The sequence below is a fragment of the Pinus tabuliformis genome, chromosome 1_1, assembly GCF_031772625.1.
Source record: "Pinus tabuliformis cultivar Carrire ecotype Pingquan chromosome 1_1, CPIR1, whole genome shotgun sequence".
Lineage (NCBI taxonomy): Eukaryota > Viridiplantae > Streptophyta > Pinopsida > Pinales > Pinaceae > Pinus > Pinus tabuliformis.
In genome coordinates this window covers 287,609,057-287,630,528 of record NC_142297.1, presented here as the reverse complement: position 1 = coordinate 287,630,528, position 21,472 = coordinate 287,609,057, and positions in this window count along the sequence as shown.

Here is a 21,472-nt window from a genome sequence, read left to right as displayed (position 1 = left end):
TATTCTTTATATATGCAGCACATAGAACAGCATCAGCCCAAAACATTGTCTTTACATTTTTGAAGAAAAGCATGGATCGTACCATATTCAAAATTGCTTTGTTCATTCTTTCAGCTACACCATTCCGTTGAGGATTATAAGGCACAGTTGTTTGATGTTTAATCCCATGTTGGCGAAGATAGTGTTCAAATTCATTTGATGTATATTCTTTTCCATTATCAGTGCGAATAGACCCAATATGAGATTGTGCATCATTTTCAATCCATTTATGAAAATTCTTGAATGTTTGAAAAGCATCAGATTTGTTCTTCAAAAAATAAACCCAACACATTCTGGTGTAATCATCAATAAATGTCATGATATATTTATTTCCATTTGCAGAAGGAATAGGCATTGGACCACATAAATCTGAATGAATAAGTTCAAGCTTCCTATGTGCTCTTGAATGTGAATCATGAAAAGACTGTTTGCTATGCTTTCCTAGAATGCAAGCATCACATTGTTTATGTTTTCTAGGAATTGTAGGCAAACCAACAACACCATTTTTCTTCAACAAGCGTGTTACACAGCAATTTGTCACTGTCATCCTGTCGGTATCCCTACTGTGTCATGAAATCAAATTCATCATGCTCATGCTCTCTAAACTGGCCAAATAACCCTCGTTGCCAAAGTTTTTTCTATCAGCGCGACTTTTGTCCAAATAACCGCGCTGATGGGTGCTCCATAACAGACCAAATGCGCTGCCAGCGCGGAAGTACACTTGTTTTCCGCACTGATCGAATTTCATGAGCCAGCGCGTCTTGCCTTTGTATTGAGTCGCGCTGACATGGCCTTCTCAGTTATTGAGGTGCGACGTCAGCGCGCCAGTCCTGTTATAATCCATGCTGATCCTGTTTGGGCGAATTTGTTCTAACAGCCAACCTTCCAGATGACTCCAGACCTGGTTGTTGGCCTTGTGAGTATCGCCCTCCCTTCTATGGCATGTCTGTTCGTCATATGGGCCACCTTTCTTGGGGATAAGCTTATCCTTCCACCCTTCATGGAGACTCCCTCTCTTATATAAACCTCTACCATTGCCATGAGAAGCTAGTTTTTGGGGGGAATAGTTTTTGACATCAAGGAATTCATAGTGTTTTTGTGTGCTGCTGCTAGTAGGTAGTTGGTGTGATAAAGTGTGGATTGCTAGAGACCTAGAGAAAGGTTGTGAAGTCTTAGAGTTTTGAGTGAGAGAGAGTTGCTTGACTTGGGAGATCTACCTCTTGGGTGAATGTTTATGAGATTTGCTGGCTGGACCCTCTTGAGAAGGACTCAGCGTCAGAACAATGGTTGTATCTTTCTCTGATTATTGATTAATAATAGATGACTACTGTTATGGTTCCATTCTCATTTGTCGTTGCAATGGTTAATGTGAATTACATCCTTTCTGACTGATGTATAATTTCTTTTATTAGATTTCACGCTTGTGTTTGTCTGTCTCTTCGTGTGTGCAGGTGTCTGTTCACGGAGATCGTGGAAGATCGTGACCGACCAGAGCGAGGGAGCGAGAGCAGCATATCTTCATGAAACAATAGCGTTGGAATCCAAGTAGGTGTTCTTTGCCTCTTGTTTAATTGCAATTAGGAACTTGCACAGTAGCATTGATTGATTGTTGCTAGACCCATTCTGGGCTAGTAGGGATCGCCTCTATCCGTAGAGGGGATTTACCTCTCCAACAAAGCAGAGACTATCATAGTTTAAATGTCCAAATCTAGCATGCCATAATAAACTTGATGGAAGTGCACCTTCTTCATGATGAGAAATATATGAGAAATGTTGTGCATGAGCAGAGGTTCCTTGCAGTTTAAGAAGTCTTTCTTCTTCTATACCCCTCATGACAGGTGAGTGGTCAGATGCCTTTATTACCTCAAGCTTGCCATCAAACATGTGAATGGAGTGACCTTGCTGGCGGATGTGGACCAGGGACATCAAGTTTCTCTTGAGCTGTGGGAGATATAGAACATGATCCAGAAGAAAGTCTGGAAGACCAGACAGTTTAAGCCTGATTGTGCCAAGCCCTGATGGCTTGATTTTTGACTGATCTGCAAAGTATACTGCTCCATCAACATTGTCAATGAAATCTTCAAAGAAATCTTTCCTATGAGTCATATAACAGGTTACTCCTGAATCAAGCAACCAGTCATCTTTCGAAGAAGCAAGTGAAGCATTAAACAAATCTTCATTTACTCCAATGTTACATTGTGCCTCAATATAGTGAGCGGATTCAGGTGCTTTACCTTTGTCTGTGTCATCAGTTTTACCTTTCTGCTGATTTCTTCTCTGCTCAACTTTATCCCATGGTAGCTTGCATGTAGGCACATCATGTGATCCATTTCGTTTGCAGCGAATGCAATGCAAATCTGCCTTTTCTGCTTGAGGATGTCTGCCCCCCCCTGCCTCTGAAGTATCTTCCTCTTCCTCTTCGTCCACCTCTTCCTCTTGTAGAATCTTGAGCAGGATGCTTTTCTTTATGAGCAAGGCAAATTGTCTCTTCAGAAGATTCAGGGACTGTTTTCTTTCCAAAGGCTTTCTCTCTTTCAGCAAACTTTTTCACAAGAGTGTCAAAGGTTATATCTTTAAGATTTCCATTTGCTTGTAAAGACTCAAGATAATTAGAGTAGGTAGGATAGAGTGCTTTGAGAAAGGAAATAAGAGAGATATCCAGCTCAACCTTAGTGGATTTAGTATCATGCATTATAGACTTTATTTCAGATGCAAGAGCAAGAGGATCATTATTTTTCAGTTCAAGAGTGAAGAGTTTAATCATGAGTTGAACAACTTCAAGTGTAGAATGTGTATCATAGAGTTCTTTCAGCTTTTGTAAAGCTTCAAAGGCAGTGGAATAGGATGAAATATGACGACTTACTTCTTCATTTACAGATGTTGCGATCAATGCATAGGATTTGCTGTTCTTGTTTTCCCAAATGGTGAGTTCTTTGTCTGATGTGAGCTGCACAGGGTCTTTGTCTTCTTCTCCGACACACACTCCTTCCCACAGATCATTGTAGATGAGGGTGTGTTTTACTATCCGAGACCATTCTGAATAGTTCTCCTTGTCAGTGAGAACTATTCCTACCATCGAAATGATTGAATGCATTCTGTAAAAAAAATATCTCTGCTAAAAAAAAAAAAACTTCTGTTGATAAAAGACTTCTGCTGGAAAACAAATTCTTATGCCACAGCCTTATGCACTTTATTTTCTTCTGGAAACACAACAATGCTTTGAATAATATAAACTGCGTATATCAATTCAACAAACTGCTTTGATTTCAACGAACTGCTCAGCCACTAAAAAAAACGCATCTCAAACTGCTTTGAATTCAACAAACTGCTTTGAATTCAACAAAACTGCTCAACCATTATACAGAAAAACGCATCTCCACCTTATAAAAAAACGCTATACACCATTCGCTGTCATTCTTTATCGCATTCTTACAATAAAACGCAGTCACCATACCATTCAAACACAAGCAGTTTAAATGCACCAGGTCACGACCTTAAAAAGACATTCAACGCATAATTCATAACACAACACAATTCAAAATGCCCACAGTCACTGTTTTCCACTGTAATTGCTGAATTCAACGAACTTCAGGCCAGTGCTCCAATTGAAGGTTCCAAAAGCATTACATGATCTCCTAAAAAGGAGCTCAACGCACCACATAAGCCACCAACAACACATTACCCATTTACGGCCAGCAACATTTGAACATGGCCATCGTACATGGACTTCAATGCACCATTCAAAGATATGTATATAATGCAGGTTCCAACATATTCAAAGATATGTATATAATGCAGGTTCGACCAGCATACGGCATTCAAAATTATTCAATGCACAAAGCCTTCACAGTATTCACAGCATATACGGCCTTAAAAAAAAAACATACACGGTCTTCAAAACACGTCTTGAATGAGCTGCAGAAGTTATGCATCGCCAGTCATGATTTGCAGAGATTCCATTCAACAGTGGTTCAAAGCATGTTTCAATGACCAACCTTTGATAACATAGCAATGACCCATTCAATGCAGCGACATTCCACACATAGAATGAACCATACGCTGCTCCCTTCAACGCATACAAATCAGAGAGAACATTCTGTTGCTCCATAATAAAGCACCCATTTAGAAAAAAAAAAAATGACCGTTTTCAAATGATGGCAGCAACGCGTTTCAGCTGAGCCTTCGAATAATCTTCAGTGGAGACAGGTTCTAAGCATCATTGGAGCATCACAACACTCTGGCTACTGCGGAAGCTTACGATGTGGAGGAAGACAGATAGCAAATATGACCTAAAACGGCGAAAACCCTGTGGGTGTTTACCTAGAGCGGAAATTCATGGTAATAAGTGGAAACAGTCATAATTTCTTGAAGCGCAGAGGGTTTTGATGAGGAGACGGGCATTTGGAACATGCTAAGAACAACGTTTCTGATGCACCGGCTCTTTCAAAGGAAACCGACGCTCAGGTGTGGACAGAGGCAATCAGTGCGTAGAGAATCAGTGTCAGAGGACAGAGCACCGCAGTGCTCAGGAGTTACAACTAATTTTGGACCTGTGCTCTGATACCATGTCAGGCGAGGGTAACTCCACATTGAACAAGAGAGAAAACTGAGTGAGTTTATTCATTAGGTAACTCATGTTTATATACAAAAATAGATACGGATCAGTTATCTTCTAGATGATTGTCCAGTTCACCCATCCGTTTCGGATTAGGTGTCAACAAAATCGTCGTAAAGACTGCATTTCTCAACACATAATTGCCTGCTAGTTAGTGAGCCCTCGAATTGCACGAAAGGGATCACAAATAGTAAAATCATGTAAAATGCCATTAAAGAAAACAGTTGATTAACTCCTGGACTTTTGAGAATTTATTCCTGTACAGATTAGCATACCAATGGACGAGCTCGTCACAAGTAGCCATAACTCATAAAATGACCAAGACTAAGGGTCATTCTCAACCAGCCTTAGGCCAGAAAAGTGTATCCCGCAGTGTTCCAAAGTTCCTATTTGATCTATAATTGCATTTCTCTGTACAAATTTTGAACAACCCTTGGCTTAAGAGTGTCCCTTCACCTCTCGGTGCTTTCTACATTATTTTGAAGGAGATGATTTGAGAAGTATCACTGCCTTATGCAAAATCTTAGACGGTAAGACAGATGAGCTGAAAATTCCTAAGCAACTCAAATCATGTTGGTTGCTAGTACGATTATAATGGAGTCCTGCACCTTCTCCAAGTCAAAATTGAAAGGAAGAAAAACCAATGAATATCTTTGGTTTTAATTTCAATTTCAAAGGACATCTCTACAGCTCCAGCCAAGCCAGCTGCTGTAATTCTCGATATCTTGGCGGAGTTTGGCTTGATTTGAACAGATTGCACGCAATCTATGTGTCACTGCATATGCAAGAGCTCATACAGCTTCAAAGTTCCACGTGCGGCATCCTTTTTTCTCCAACATAGAGGTCAGTGACTGGAAAACAGCTTCTTCACAGGGAATAATGAGTCCCATATCGTGATCAAACCCGTACTCTTCCTCAGCCTTCTCTAGCAATGCCCGGAACAGAGAATGATTCAAATAAACGGTGGGGATGATAAATCTACTGCGCTCGCTTCCAATATACACTGCACAGTGTCCCTTCGGGACATTTGTGGGTAGAGCACTGCATGATCTTCCCATGACCTCATCTTTCATTGCGAAATACCTTCTCTTCTTTGGAGAGAGGTGATGCCCAATTGCCTTATAGACTTGGGCTGCCTTGCAAAATGCTCTGATCATCTGCTTCAAAAGAAGAACTTGCGGATTCCTAATCCTTTCTGCCATTGATTTCAGAAGCTAAACAATTATCACAGAAAAGGAATGGGAAGCTTGCAGAAGACTATGTGGTATGACAATACATTCGTTCTCTATATATAAGCACTAAAAACTAACATCCACATCAAAATTAATACTCATATGATTAGTCCTAACTCGATATTGAATTAGCAAATTGCTAGAACGTGCATTTAATGTCAATCTGCAAGATGTCCGCGTGAAACCAAATAAGTTCCCCACTTTTGGGTACAAGGAATTATGAGGGTGTAACTATCCGATGTTTGTTATTTTTCATTAAGTAGTTTAAAATGTATTTTGAGTGGAAGATGTTTTTTAAAATGTTTTTTTGAGTATATAAAAGATTATTTTATTTTATTTTTACGATTTTGATGTATAAATAAATTTAGTACTCTTACAACATTATTTCTACGAATCATACCAATAAAACTTAATAAAACTTGATTCCAAAATTTCCTGGCCAAATTTAAGTGGAACAGCTACCCGAAAGAGTGAAAACGTCTACGTACAGGTTACTAACGCGACTAGGAGGACAGGACCGTGCTGGTCCGTGACAATTTTGCCTTTGCATCTTGAAGGACAAATGCATGTGATGAGTCTCAATCGCTTAGTAGTAGGGACTGTCTGCATTGCTAGATTTGAGCAGAAGAAGGCCCGCAACTCACATGCGGCTGGTACTTCATGCCAATTGGAATCCCCCACAATATTTTGGTAGTTGTCAGCATTCAGAGCTTTCAGCATCATGCTAATGGAATTGGGTTTACGTTCATGCCTGTTGGAGAGTTCGGTGTATTAGGTTTGCGTTCATGGCTGTTAGAGAGTCCGGTGAAAAAATCTTTTTTGACAGGTTTGATCTCCTTTCAAATATAAAAGGTTCTGTCCTAATGTGGATTGATCGTAAGTTCAACCACACGTTGTTTGTCCGGCTATGGTTTGGTGGGGCGTGATCTGTCGGGTGGTAGAGGAGTGAGCTTACGGCCATTATTCAGTTGTAAAATTATATCATAAGCAGGTGTTCGGGTGGCGTTGGTAACGGTAATTGACCAGTGGGAATCTCATTTGGCGGAGACGGAATTCGCAACAGTGATCTCAAGGTTAAGCGCCTCGCGAGCTTATGAGGGATTCATTATGATAGTGTAGATTTATGTTTCAATGAGCGTAGGTTTTTAAAAAAAATTATTTGGGTACATGAACAAAATTTAATTTTTCTCCGGACGTTACACATCATATTGTTAGAATTAATGGAGAATAAGCTTTTATTGTTAGGTAGTTGTGGTTTTTTTTCTTAGTTATTAAGTTTCTATTATTCACTCGTATGATTTGTTGTTTCTAACAAATTGTATTATTATTGGAGATTAATATGAAGCTTGGGTGGCATTTTGCTTGAAAAGCCCCTGGTGATCCGCACCTATAAGCTCCTCTTGTGTTGGTTTTCCATTTCATATCTTCATTGTGCAACTCCCCTGGTGATCCGCACCTATAAGCTCCTCTTGTGTTGGTTTTCCATTTCATATCTTCATTGTGCAACTCTTGACATGGGATCAGAGCACAAGGCTGTTAATCCTGTAGGCTGAGTGAAAGGCGCGACTAAAGCGGATTCGTCCCAAGATTTGGGTGGAAAAGTGCAATGAGGGCACTGTAACACTTTCCGTAGTTTTCGTTTTAGAAACTCGGCGCGAGCTTTGGGTGGAGCGTCGTGACTCTGATGTGTATCGCTACGAACAACTTCACGACTCCGTGGTGGATAAGGTCGTCGGTACTGTTGCTGCATCCATGATTGAAGAAGTCTGTTGTGTAGAAGGTAGTGGTTGAGGCCGGTTCTCTTGCTCGGAGGCCACAAGGAGGTTGGAGTGGACTGCCCCAATGTGATTGAGATATGCTGCCAATTTTCAAAAGGCAAGATTGCTAAGCAAAAAAAACCGCATAGAGAAAGTCAGATTTGCCAAGGAGGCCGCGTGGAGGAGTCGCCCGCCAAAGAGGAGGTGTTAATCCTGTACATTGTCTGGCTGAGGGAGTAGCGTGGATGTGAGGGTTCGAACCTGCGGGCTGGACCTACGTTGAGGAGGAGGCCCGAACACTAAGCAGAGTTGTGAGGAGGAGGTCGAGGAGGCCGTTTTTTGTTGTGTTGATCGAAGCATTTTTTTTTTACTTGTTGTGGTGGATGGTGTTGACAGTGAATAGCCATCGAGCCAATGTTCCTATTAACATGGTGCTCTGCCGTCAAAGAGGAGACTTCATTCGCATTGCAGGGCCTTGATAGTTGTCGGACGCGGATAAGGAACATCGGCGTGGAAAGGCCAGTGGAAAGGCTGTGATTTGCAAAATTTATGTGTGAGCATTATTGAGGGCAGTCTCCTCTCATTTGTTTCTTAACAAAACGCTTCAATAATTATCGCTCAGATAATTAAGTTTTTTTTAATTGATTTTTTCTTTCCAAAGCTTTAATTAAAAAAACTTAGAGTTCTTTTAATTGGAGGGCTCTCATAATTTGAAGGGAGTATTATTTGATATTAAGGGGGTTTTTAAAAAAAAAAAAGGAACTTGGGGGAATTTTTTTTGTAAAGCAGATCTAGGGTTTGTTTAAGTTATTGATGTTTTTTATTCATTCAAAGATGAATAATCAAATTGCAGAAGCTTATCTCAGTGACAATAATAAGCTTGATGGTTTCAATTACACTAATTGGAAGTTTAAGCTCCAGATCCTGCTTGAGGGACAGAATGCCTATGGCATTTCCACCGGTGATGAGGTCAAGCCGACTGCTGCAACTGGTGGATTTAATACAACGATTCAAGACTAGGATAAAAGGGAGATGAAGGCAAAGGTTTTTCTCAAGTTATCAGTCAAAGATTGCATCATCCATCACATTCGAGAGTGCAAGACAATGAATAATATATGGATGATCTTCAAAGAAATGCATGAGATCAAGAACATGAGTCGAAGTTTGTACCTCAGGAAGAAGATTCTCTCGATCAAGATGGAGGAGAATGAGTCTGTTTCTTCATTTACATCCCAGATAAAAGAGGTTAAAGATAAACTAACTGATATCGGTCAAACCGTGGCGAATGATGATCTAGTGATGATTACCGTGAACGGCATGACAGATGATTATCAAATGTTTATAACGGGATTGAATGCAAGAGAAAAGCCTTCAGGCTTTGAAGAGCTTACCGGGATTTTGCTATAATAAGAGCAAAGGAGGTTGACTCTCAACCTCAAAATCCAGATCTTGCATTGATGACCAAGTTTAAGCCGAAGGGGAAAGCAGTGGCTGATCAGAGGAAAGGTAACATATCATGAAAAAGAACACCACAAGTTATGACCTTGCACAAACATGACTCTACTCCTAAATGTTTTTATTGTGGTAAGATAGGCCATATTGCTAAATACTTCCATAAGAAAAAGGTAGACGGGGAGAGGTACAAGCACAGAAGACATGCAGGTCATTTGGCTGATGTAGATCAGAACTAGGATGTCAGATTGTTTATGGCTAAGACTGCACTAGCCACTAAGGAGGATGAATCAGATATTTGGTTTGTAGTTTCCGGAGCCTCCTCACGTATGACAGGTAAAAAGCAATGGGTCGGAAATTTTAGAGAATCCAACACTAGAGTAAAAGTATACGTTAGATATAAAAGAGGGTACGAGATCAAGGGACATGGAGATGTCCTTGTCACTCTGCCTGATGGAAAGATCAGGAATATATCTGATGTGTGGTATGTTCCTGGTATTAAGAAGAACCTAATTTCTGTATCAAAAATTATAGATCAGGATCTCAAGGTAGAATTATTTAAATCTCATTGTATTATTAAAGACTTGTTGGACCAGTGAAGCCTATTGCTACAGGTATTCGTATTGGAGTAATTTACAAACTGGATGTGAAAAGTACACCACAACAAACATTGATGTCTTCGGATAAGTCTGCTGAAAATTTGTGGCATCAGCGACTTGGGCACATCAATTTCAGTGACCTTCTTCTATTGCAGAACAAAGGTATGGTAGATTGTCTTCTTGTTTTGAAAAAGTTTGATATTGATTGTGAAGCATGTGCATTCAGTAAACAACATAGAGATGAATTTCCCACTATTAACGATATGAAACATAAGGATACACTCGAACTTGTACACACTGATTTATGTGGCCCTATGCAGACACGATTGTTAGGTGGGGCTTGCTATTTTCTAATCTTTGTTGATGATTGTACAAGATTCACATGGGTGTATTTTCTTAGACAGAAGAGTCATGCCTTTTTGAGTATTTCAAGCAGTTTAGAAACATGATCGAGATGTAGACAGGAAGGTTCATCATGATTCTTCGATCAAATCAAGGCAGTGAATTCAAGAAAGGGGATCTCATCAAATTTTGTAAAGAGCGTGGGATACAACAATAGTTTACAACACCTTACAGTCCTTAGCAGAATGGAGTAGCTGAGAGGAAAACCAGAACACTGGTAGAGTGTGCTCTCGCAGTGTGCTCTAGAAGCTGTCAATATTGCAATGTATTTGAAGAATAGGAGTCCCACTAAAAGTCTTGATTATAAAACTCCTTTTGAAGCATTGTTTGGCTTCAAGCCTGCAGTAAGTCATCTTAAAGTATTTTGTTGTAAAACTTTTACGCATGTTCCCAAAGAAAATAGGAAGAAGTTAGATTCAAAGGCCATTAAATGCACTTTCATTGGATACTGCAGTGAGTATAAGGCTTACAAATTGTTTGATCCTTCTACTCCCAAGGTGTTTGTTAGTAGAGACGTAGTATTCCATGAACAGGTTGATGATGGAAATCCTGTTTAAGATAATGAAGAATGGCATGTACCATTACTTTCAGATGAGGATGTTGAAATAGGGATCAATAAAAAACAACAACAACAACAACAACGACGACAATAGCAGCAACATCAACAAGATAAAGAGGAGGAAATTGAGTTCCGTCCACAAAGAGAAGAACACAGCAAAATAGTTGACACCCCACCACTCAGGAGATCTAGCAGGCGGAAATAGTTACCAACTCGATATAGGGATTTTGTGCTCATGACTTGTATGTTAAACATTGTACAACCTTCTAATTTTCATGAAGCTAGTAAGAGTTCTTAATGGAAGGAAGCAATGAAAGAGGAATATGAATCTATTATGAAGAATAATACTTGGGATCTAGTAAAGCTTCCTCATGGTAAACAACCCATAGGTTGCAGATGGTTATTTAAATTAAAGTTTAAAGAAAATGTATCTATTGATAAGTATAAAGCAAAGTTGGTTGCAAAGGGGTATTCCCAGAAAGAAGGTATTGACTTTGAGGAAACATTTGCTCTCATTGCAAAATTAAATACTAGTACACTGATTATTTATTTAGCCACTAAGCATCATTGGAAAATACATCAATTAGATGTTAAATCTGCTTTCTTAAATGGTGATTTGAAAGAAGAAGTATACTTAATGTAGTCTAAGGGGTTTGTTAAGAAGGGAGAAGAGCATTTAGTGTGTAGGTTAAAGAAATCTTTATATGGTTTAAAAGAAGGTCCTAGATCCTGGTATGACAAATTTGATTCATTTTTCCTCATGCATGGTTATAAATGGAGCAAAAATGATCCTAATTTGTACACTATTTTTAATGAAGAGGGGCAGGTAGTGTTGATTTCTTTATATGTAGATGATCTGATCATGACAGGGAGTGCAGACAATCTCATTGAAGAAATCAAGAAGCAGTTATCACAAAAATTTGAGATGAAGGACCTTGGAGAAATGCATTACTCTTTGGGTCTAGAATTTTGGAGAGATTCAAGCCAAACTTTCTTGTCCTAGGGTAAGTATGCTAAGATTTTGTTGAATAAATTTAAAATGGATGAGTGCAAGGCTGCAATTGTGCCTTTACAGTAGAAGAACAAACTTCAGGTGAATGATGGTCCGAAATATGCAGATGCAACATTGTACAGACAATTAGTTGGTAGTCTTATCTATTTGACTACAATGAGGCCAGATCTAGCTTATGCAGTGAGTTTTTTGAATCAATTCATGACTCAACCTCATGAGAACCATTGGCTTGTAGCGAAAGGAGTACTGAGGTATCTGCAAGGAACTTCATATTTTGGTATTTTGTATTCTGACTCATTTGATGTTAGCTTGACAGGTTATACAGACTCTGCTTGGTCGAGAAATTTAGATGATAGAAGAAAAATTACAAGTTACACCTTTAGCATTGGGTCTGAGGTCATCTCTCAATGCAGCAAGAAGCAACATACTGTAGCCTTATCCTTAGCAGAAATAGAATATCAAGCTATGTGTGCAGCAGCATGTGAGGCAGTTTGGTTGCGTAGACTTCTCCAAGATATAGGAGAAGAATAGGCAAAAGCTACGATTATCAATTGCGATAATCAAAGTTCCATCAAATTGACTCACAATCCTGTGTTTCATAAAAACACTAAGCACATAGACACTCAATTTCATTTTGTTAGGGAAAAGGTGCAGTCCAAAGAGATTTGTGTTGAATATTGTAATTCCTGTGATAATATGGCTGATATATTTACTAAGCCTCTGGGAAGACTGAAGTTTGAGTTGTTTAGGGACATATTAGGTGTGGTTAGGAACCCTTTCTCCATTAAAGGGGAGTGTTAGAATTAATGGAGAATAGGCTTTTATTGTTACATATTTGTGATTTTCCTTTTCTTAGTTATTCAGATCCTATTATTCAGGGATACGATTTGTTGTCCCTAACAAATTGTATTTATTTATTATTGAAGATTAATGTGAAGCTTGGGTGGCGTTTTGCTTGAAGGAGCTCCTAGTGATCTGCACCTGTGATCTCCTCTTGTGTTGGTTTTCCATTTCATGTCCTCCCTGTGAAACTCTTGACACATATTTTGTGTAAAATAAACCTTGCAGCTCAATAAATAAATGACATTTTAATTATTTTCGTGAAAAGAAAAATTATGTGTTCACTCAGAGAGATTATGGGTAGTTCTCGATTTGTGTGTGTCATTTTGCACAGGGGCCATGCTAATACTCATTAGCATAAATAAGTGTTTTAACTATTTTCGTGCAAAGAGAGATTCTGTGTTCAGTAGGAGAGATTACTGAGATTATGGGTAGTTCTTGATTTGTGTGTCATCTTACTACAGCGCCATGTTATTCTTCTTTGTATTTCATCTCCGAAGAACCTAGTTATGTGGGTAAAATTAAAAAGAGTGATGCAATGTATAATTTTTTTTATTTTTTTATCTTTATATAAATTTGTGATATTGTAAAATTAATTAAATACATTGTTTTTTATTGTAAAATTAATTAAATACATAGAATGTAGTTTTTTTTTTTTTTTTTTAACATGCTTTTAATACGACAAATATTAATTATTATGAAGTAGGTTCATGATGGGCTTACTACTATTGTTTATCTTTTTTAATATTCACTATTAAATATTGTTTAATGATTAAATATTTTCATCTAAAATTATTTGTAATATGTATTTAATTTTGAAAAATAAAATGTACTTTTTATTGGAAACATTCCAAGTTTTGATTACATAGTTATGTAATATTTAAGCCATAATAATGGTAATTATTATTATTAAATTTATTGAAATTTTGTATTCGTTTAAATAATGAAATGAATAATAAATTATTTTTTATTTATTTTATTATTACTAGCATTTGCACCCAATGTTGCAAAGAAGACGCCGTAAGGCATAGCGTGTGGAAGAATATTGAAATGTGAATAGTCTAAAGAGGTTCGAGAAGGAATATAATAGTCTAAAGAACACTGTGCTTGTCATTCCATATTTGAAGTTGTATGAAAAAATGGTGGAGGTAGTGAAGACCTGAAGAAGCAGTAATGGACCTGCAAAATGTATATTTAGTTAGAATTAGCAATATGTAAATCAGTTGCGGAAATTTATTAGTAATACTTTGCAGGTGAGCTGTGTTAAAATGAATCTGGAATGAATGGAAATGAAGTTACCTTTGCTATGGGGATTTATATATTGTTAGTGGAAGATGCATGGTGAATAACGACATATTGAACACCATTGGAGGTTAATGCGTAGCTGGAGATGCAGTTTTTTTGCTTGCCAGGCGACTTGTAGTTGTGCAGGTATGTTATTTCTGAGTCCATGTGGCCTGTTGCAAAAGAAAGAGAAGGCTAGAATGAGATGTACAAATAATATAAAGACATTCAAATATTTGCTTATTTACTAATATTGATTAAAGTTGGTTGTTGTTGAAAGATATGAAAAGTATGTTATGAAATAGAATGAGGTAAATAAATGGAGGAAACCTTTTGGTGAAGTCAAAGTATGGGTTGGAGCAGATTATCTGGGGGCGGCATTGAACGGAGAATTTCTTCGGCGTTTTTTCTACGAGCAATGTTTTTGTTGTCCTTCATTTTACTGTAACGATCGAAACCTAATGCAGGGTTAATCCGAAGATCTTGTAGGGAAGGCACTCTTGAAATATCTGTGAATGTGACACCCTGACGTTCTATTTTTCCAATGTCAATTGTTGCTTTTGGAAGTGTCATACCTTGAGATTTATGTATGGTTAAAGCCCAAGCCATCTTCAGTGGAATTTGTGTACGACCATTTTTTTTTACTGCTGGAATAGGCAAGTGAGTGGGGTTCCTTTCATCCTTTGGGGTGGTGCAGTTGAATCTTTGTAAAAGATGGATACAATTTTTCCAAGTTAAATACACCAAATCATCAGATACCAGAATGACACAGGTCTATTTGAGGCATTATATTTATCTCAAGTTTTATTAATTTTTCTATGCTAAGGTTAGCTACAAATTCCCAGCTAAACAAAGATGCCTCTTTTACAATGATCAAGGCTTATAGTACAAAACTATGCCCAAACTATACATTTTGATTCAATGATAAGTAAGCTCGTGGAATTAGTTAAAATGAATGTTGGTGAATCACCAATGGATGACTAATCTAAAGGTGTGCAAAACGATAACAAGAGAATGGTGAACCCATGAGTAACCAAGATGTAGTCCATATAGTCTCAAGTGGTATTGATGTGGGAAAAATACATTTAGAAACATGTGCAGGCAGTGTAGATCAATAAGTTCACACGTGAAGGCAATGTTATAGATACATCTGATGGCATTTGTAACCATTTGTTTTGAAGGCGTATCTTTCCAAGTTAAATACACCAAATCATAAGATACAAGAATGACACAGGGCTATTTGAGGCATTATATTTATCTCAAGTTTTATTAATTTTTCTATGCTAAGGTTAGCTGCAGTTAGGCTTGAAAGCATTAGTAGTTAGACAATGGTGGCTTTGGTTCAAAGGGTGCTCTCAGCTTTAATTATTGAAGACGGCCTTCAAGAAGCCAACATATTTCTATGTGATGGACAACAAGACAGCTCTGTTAAATGCACTAGTGAGGATTCTCCTTATGATACTATCTAGATTAGCAGTGACACTAAAAACACAAACAGCCACAATGCCTCAGGTAAATGGCTCCTCAAAATCTCAGAATATATACCATGATTTCAAAAAAAATTGGGGAAATGTTACCTTGTAAGCCTTTTCCAAATTACGCATAGCATCCAAATTCAATAACAAAACATTCAGCATCATCTCTAGGCATAACTTGTCTCCATTTGCTTTATATAAGCTCAGCCTGGAGTTTCCAGTATAGCCATCCCTACCCTCTCTGTCAATCCCACGGGCCTAACATGAAGATAGAGCCATAAAAGAGATGGAAGGACTCACGAACATATTTCATCAAATGCTCTCAGGCATAACTTTTCTCCATTCGTTTCGTATCAGCTCAGCCCGGAGTTTCCAGTATAGCGATCCTTACCCTACGAGCTACTATAATATATGTTCTCAACTTGATATCTATAAAGATAGATGGATCATCCATATCCAATTTGTAGCCTGTTGCAAAAGAAAGAGAAGGCTAGAATGAGATGTACAAATAATATAAAGACAGTCAAATATTTTCTTATTTACTAATATTGATTAAAGTTGGTTGTTGTTGAAAGATATGAAAAGTATGTTATGAAATAGAATGAGGTAAATAAATGGAGGAAACCTTTTGGTGAAGTCAAAGTATGGGTTGGAGCAGATTATCTGGGGGCGGCATTGAACGGAGAATTTCTTCGGCGTTTTTTCTGCGAGCAATGTTTTTGTTGTCCTTCATTTTACTGTAACGATCGAAACCGAATGCGGGGTTAATCCGAAGATCTTGTAGAGAAGGCACTCTTGAAATAGCTGTGAATGTGAGACCTTGACGTTCTGTTTTTCCAATGTCAATTGTTGCTTTTGGAAGTGTCATACCTTGAGATTTATGTATGGTTAAAGCCCAAGCCATCTTCAGTGGAATTTGTGTACGACCATTTTTTTTTACTGCTGGAATAGGCAAGTGAGTGGGGTTTCTTTCATCCCAAGAAGGCCCAATGTATTTGGGGAAATCTACGACAACAAATGTTGGAATTTGGGGTGGTGCAGTTGAATCTTTGTAAAAGATGGATACAATTTTTCCAAGTTAAATACACCAAATCATCAGATACCAGAATGACACAGGTCTATTTGAGGCATTATATTTATCTCGAGTTCTATTAATTTTTCTATGCTAAGGTTAGCTACAAATTCCCAGCTAAACAAAGATGCCTCTTTTACAATGATCAAGGCTTCTAGTACAAAACTATGCCCAAACTATACATTTTGATTCAATGATAAGTAAGCTCGTGGAATTAGTTAAAATGAATGTTGGTGAATCACCAATGGATGACTAATCTAAAGGTGTGCAAAACGATATCAAGAGAATGGTGAACCCATGAGTAACCAAGATGTAGTCCATATAGTCTCAAGTGGTATTGATGTGGGAAAAATACATTTAGAAACATGTGCAGGCAGTGTAGATCAATAAGTTCTCACGTGAAGGAAATGCTATAGATACATCTGATGGCATTTGTAACCATTTGTTTTGAAGGTGTATCTTTCCAAGTTAAATACACCAAATCATAAGATACAAGAATGACACACGGCTATTTGAGGCATTATATTTATCTCAAGTTTTATTAATTTTTCTATGCTAAGGTTAGCTGCAGTCATGCTTGAAAGCATTAGTAGTTAGACAATGGTGGCTTTGGTTCAAAGGGTGCTCTCAGCTTTAATTATTGAAGACAGCCTCCAAGAAGCTAGCATGTTTCTATGTGATGGACAACAAGACAACTATGTTCAATGCACTAGTGAGGATTCTTCTTATGATACTATCTAGATTAGCAGTGACACTAAAAACACAAACAGCCACAATGCCTCAGGTAAATGGCTCCTCAAAATCTCAGAATATATACCATGATTTCAAAAAAAATTGGGGAAATGTTACCTTGTAAGCCTTTTCCAAATTACGCATAGAATCCAAATTCAATAACAGAACAGAGATTAAAATGTATGCAAGATGATCTGAGAACAAGTAGTAAAGAAAAAATTACCAACACTTCCTCAAAGGTGCGTAGAATATTGAATTCAGGTGTGCCCTGTTCTCATAAAGGCGTTGAATAGCTTGCCTCGATCTTACAATTTTTTTTGCGAAATTCTGCCCAAGAAAATTTTGACCAAAATGAATCAGCAAATTAATTGACAACAGGGGATTCAAGTTATACTAACTAGAAGCACACCTTGCAAGAAAAGTTCTTATTGAATATTTGGTATTAGACAACTAAATAAACAAAAAAAAATTCCCAAAGCTATACATTATACAATGGGAGGTCCTTGGTTCGAGGCCTGGAAAGATTGTCAATTCGCAGACCTGTGGCTTCAGGAAGTGGATGAGTATAAGAGGTCCCAGATGATACAGAAGGTGATTCAAGATGAGCTCATAAGGCTGTTGGATACAAAAATGAATGAAAGAGCAGGAGAGCTTGAAACCAGAGTAGGTGAGTTGGAAGGCAAGGATAGAGAGATCTCTGCTCTGCAGAAATTGTTTTTGTTTTATCTGCAAGAGAGGTTTCTAACAGAGGGAGGGAATGGTGTGAAAGAACCTCCTTTTGATGCCCAAAGAAAACGCAGTAAGGCATAAGGTTTCCTTTGCGTTTCCTTTGATGATACATTGACAAAGATTTTTTACCTCAAAGATGTCATCTTACAGGCATGGATATCATCTTATTCTTTTTGCTTGAAAAACAAAATGCATGCTATAAGAATCATCCCACCCACAGCAGTGCCTGCAGTGGTACTGCCTCTTAAGAAAGTGTAAGTATGAGCAAGGCAAACTCAAGTCTTGGAAAATCAGAAACCTTGGATGCTTGAGCTAATCCATAACTATATTCTGGGGTATCACATGACAGAATGTATGACATTATTGGATGGGTTTGTGGGGTATGTAAATTGGAGCAAAATTCTCTTACTCCTGCCCATACAAATTCATGGTATGCAGAATAGTCCTCGGGATATCTTTAATCTGATATGTTCAAAGCCATGTATGATGTAACTGTCTAGTTTCCTAGGACTGAAACAAAAAAAATTGCTGGTTTCTTAATTGAAATAGATTGTACAATTTAAATAATCAGTTGTCTCTGTTAATGAAATGATATTTTTCTTTATTTACAAGTGAAGCCAGAAGAAACAAGCTTTAACAAAATGGTTAAGGCAATATATGTTTGGCTATGTACATTGCATTAGCCTAGAAATAAAATATATTTATCTATGAGTGAATGGCCATATATAGCTTGCATTCATTCTGTCAGTGCTGCCTTAGAAGCAACTTATTTTGTTTTAAGCACCCTACAGTTTTCATAGAAACATGCCTTTTTTGTGTTATGCAGGTTTGGAGCAAAGACAAATATGAAAGTATAGAACATATGGTGGTGGTGAATGACAAGAAGGAAAGGATCCCTATCCCATTCTTTTTAAATCCTTCAGATTATGTTATGGTGGGACCTATACCTGATTTGGTCAATGAGAAAAATCCACCCAGATACAGAGAATACAGTTGGGGGGAGTCGTCCAAAGCTTGAGTCACAGCAATTTCAAGAATTTAAGAAAGAAAGATGTTAACAAAGCAATCAATAAGTTCTAACGTGAAGGCAATGTTATAGATACATCTGATGGCATTTGTAACCATTTGTTTTGAAGGTGTATCTTTCCAAGTTAAATACACCAAATCATAAGATACAAGAATGACACAAGTCTATTTGAGGCATTATATTTATCTCAAGTTTTATTAATTTTTCTATGCTAAGGTTAGCTACAGTCAGGCTTGAAAGCATTAGTAGTTAGACAATGGTGGCTTTGGTTCAAAGGGTGCTCTCAGCTCTAATTATTGAAGACGGCCTCCAAGAAGCCAGCATATTTCTATGTGATGGACAACAAGACAGCTCTGTTCAATGCACTAGTGAGGATTCTCCTTATGATACTATCTAGATTAGCAGTGACACTAAGAACACAAACAGCCACAATGCCTCAGGTAAATGGCTCCTCAAAATCTCAGAATATATACCATGATTTCAAAAAAAATTGGGGAAATGTTACCTTGTAAGCCTTTTCCAAATTACGCATAGCATCAAAATTCAATAACAGAACAGAGATTAAACTGCATGCAAGATGATCCGAGAACAAGTAGTAAAGAAAAAATTACCAACACTTCCTCCAAGGTGCATAGAATATTTATTTCACGTGTGCCCTGTTCTCATAAAGGCGTTGAATAGCTTGCCTCAATCTTACTCTTTTGCCAAATTCTGCCCAAGAAAATTTTGACCACAATGAATGAGAAAATTAATTGACAACAGGGGATTCAAGTTATACTAACTAGAAGCACACCTTGCAAGAAAAGTCCTTATTGAATATTTGGTATTAGACAACTAAATAAACAAAAAAAAATTCCCAACTAAACAGAGATGCGTCTTTTACAATGATCAAGGCTTATAGTACAAGACTATGGCCAAACTGTACATTTTGATTCAATGAGAAGTAAGCTCCTGGAATTAGTTAAAATGAATGTTGGTGAATCACCAATGGATGACTAATCTAAAGGTGTGCAAAACGATATCAAGAGAAGGAAGGATTTGATTTCTTTTATCTAAAAGTTCTAGCTCATCTGAATACTATGCCCTCTTTCCCATTTCATGGCAGCAAGAAGTTAACGTATCCTCCATATAATTATGCAATCCCAATCATCAGTTTGGGAGTAATTATTGTATACTCCCTTTTGTTGGTTTGTGAATAGGAGGGTAAAATCCACAGAGAGAAAGGAACATGAGGAACAAGAAAAGTTCCTTAAAGGTCCAGGGAGTTTCCCTCTGGAGAGGCTGCTTGCAATCTTCCAATGCATCACAGCAGTGGCAAATGAAGAATTGGAAAATCTACAATCTGACAATATATCTGCAGCTGATGAAAATGGTTTGGGGCCTATGGCTGATGCTCTTATGCAGCTCTCAACTCTTTGTAATATCAATCTTTTGTATAAAGGAACAAACTGTCCCCTAGAAGGTGCTGCTAGATATCGTTGCAACATCGATCAGGAACTTGCAATGAAGGTATGCCTCTTTTTGTTTATGATTTATCAATGTTTAGTGTTGTTACGCTGTATTGAAAATATCGACTAAAATCTTTTATCATCACTTTGGCTGTGGGAAATAGGAATTTTATTTTTAATCCATCTCTTATTTGTTTGTGATTGTAGATTGCGTGCAGTGTCAAATTTCCTTTGTCAAAATATCTCTATCGGTGATAATGACCTTGACAAGGACCATTTCTAGACGTGTTGTTCAGTCGCCTGCTACAGAGGAAGTAAATCAGTTCAATGTTAAATGTGTGCCCTTCTAAATGAAATTAAGACCTGCCCTTCTTTTTTGATCACTAGGTGCCTCTCCTCTGTTCAACTCACATAGTGGGGGTTTCCTAGTACTTTGAGATAATGGGGACTCTCGCACGATAAGGTGATGAAGATGCAGGCTCCCTTTAGTTGAATATCAGGACGTCAATGACGGCAGTGAGCTTCTGGGGTTTCTATGGTATAGAAATTGGTTCAGATGTTGGCAGTTTTATGAGAAGATTGCAAACCAAAACCACCCAAACAAAAAACCAAATGTATTTCCTACCGCAAACTTGTTGGCGAATCTATGGCACCCAAAGTTTTTAACAAATATTGAGGCATGTTGGTCTGTGAGAAGTAGAGTAAGGGAAAGCGTGTGAAAAGAAAAATAGCGAAAGGGGCCAGCACCAAGTCTAAAGACTGGGTCTCTGTGTGCAAGAAGTAATAGGCCGAAGTTCCTAAATTTGTGTGCATCATGTTGATAAAGATAAAGCGACACCTGTTCTGTTGAGGACGACTAATCTTTAACAATGTCGTGAGGAAACCTCATAAAAGACTACATAATTACATAAAAAGCAATCGAAAGGACTTGTGCTTGTAGAATAAAGGTAAAGAAAAAGTATACATGTCTGTAAATGTAATTTTTTTTAGATAACATGTTCATATGCTTTGCCCTGTAATGTATGGTTGTCACATTTGGTGATGCCCAAATAACCATCGGTCGGTAGCTTTGTCAACTGCACAAAAGATGAACTTCCTTAATCTTCACTATCTTCTTTTTGGCTCTAGATCCAGCAACACTGTGTGGACCATTAACTCTTCTCCAAATTGATGGTGTGCATGTTTCAGATACTCAAAC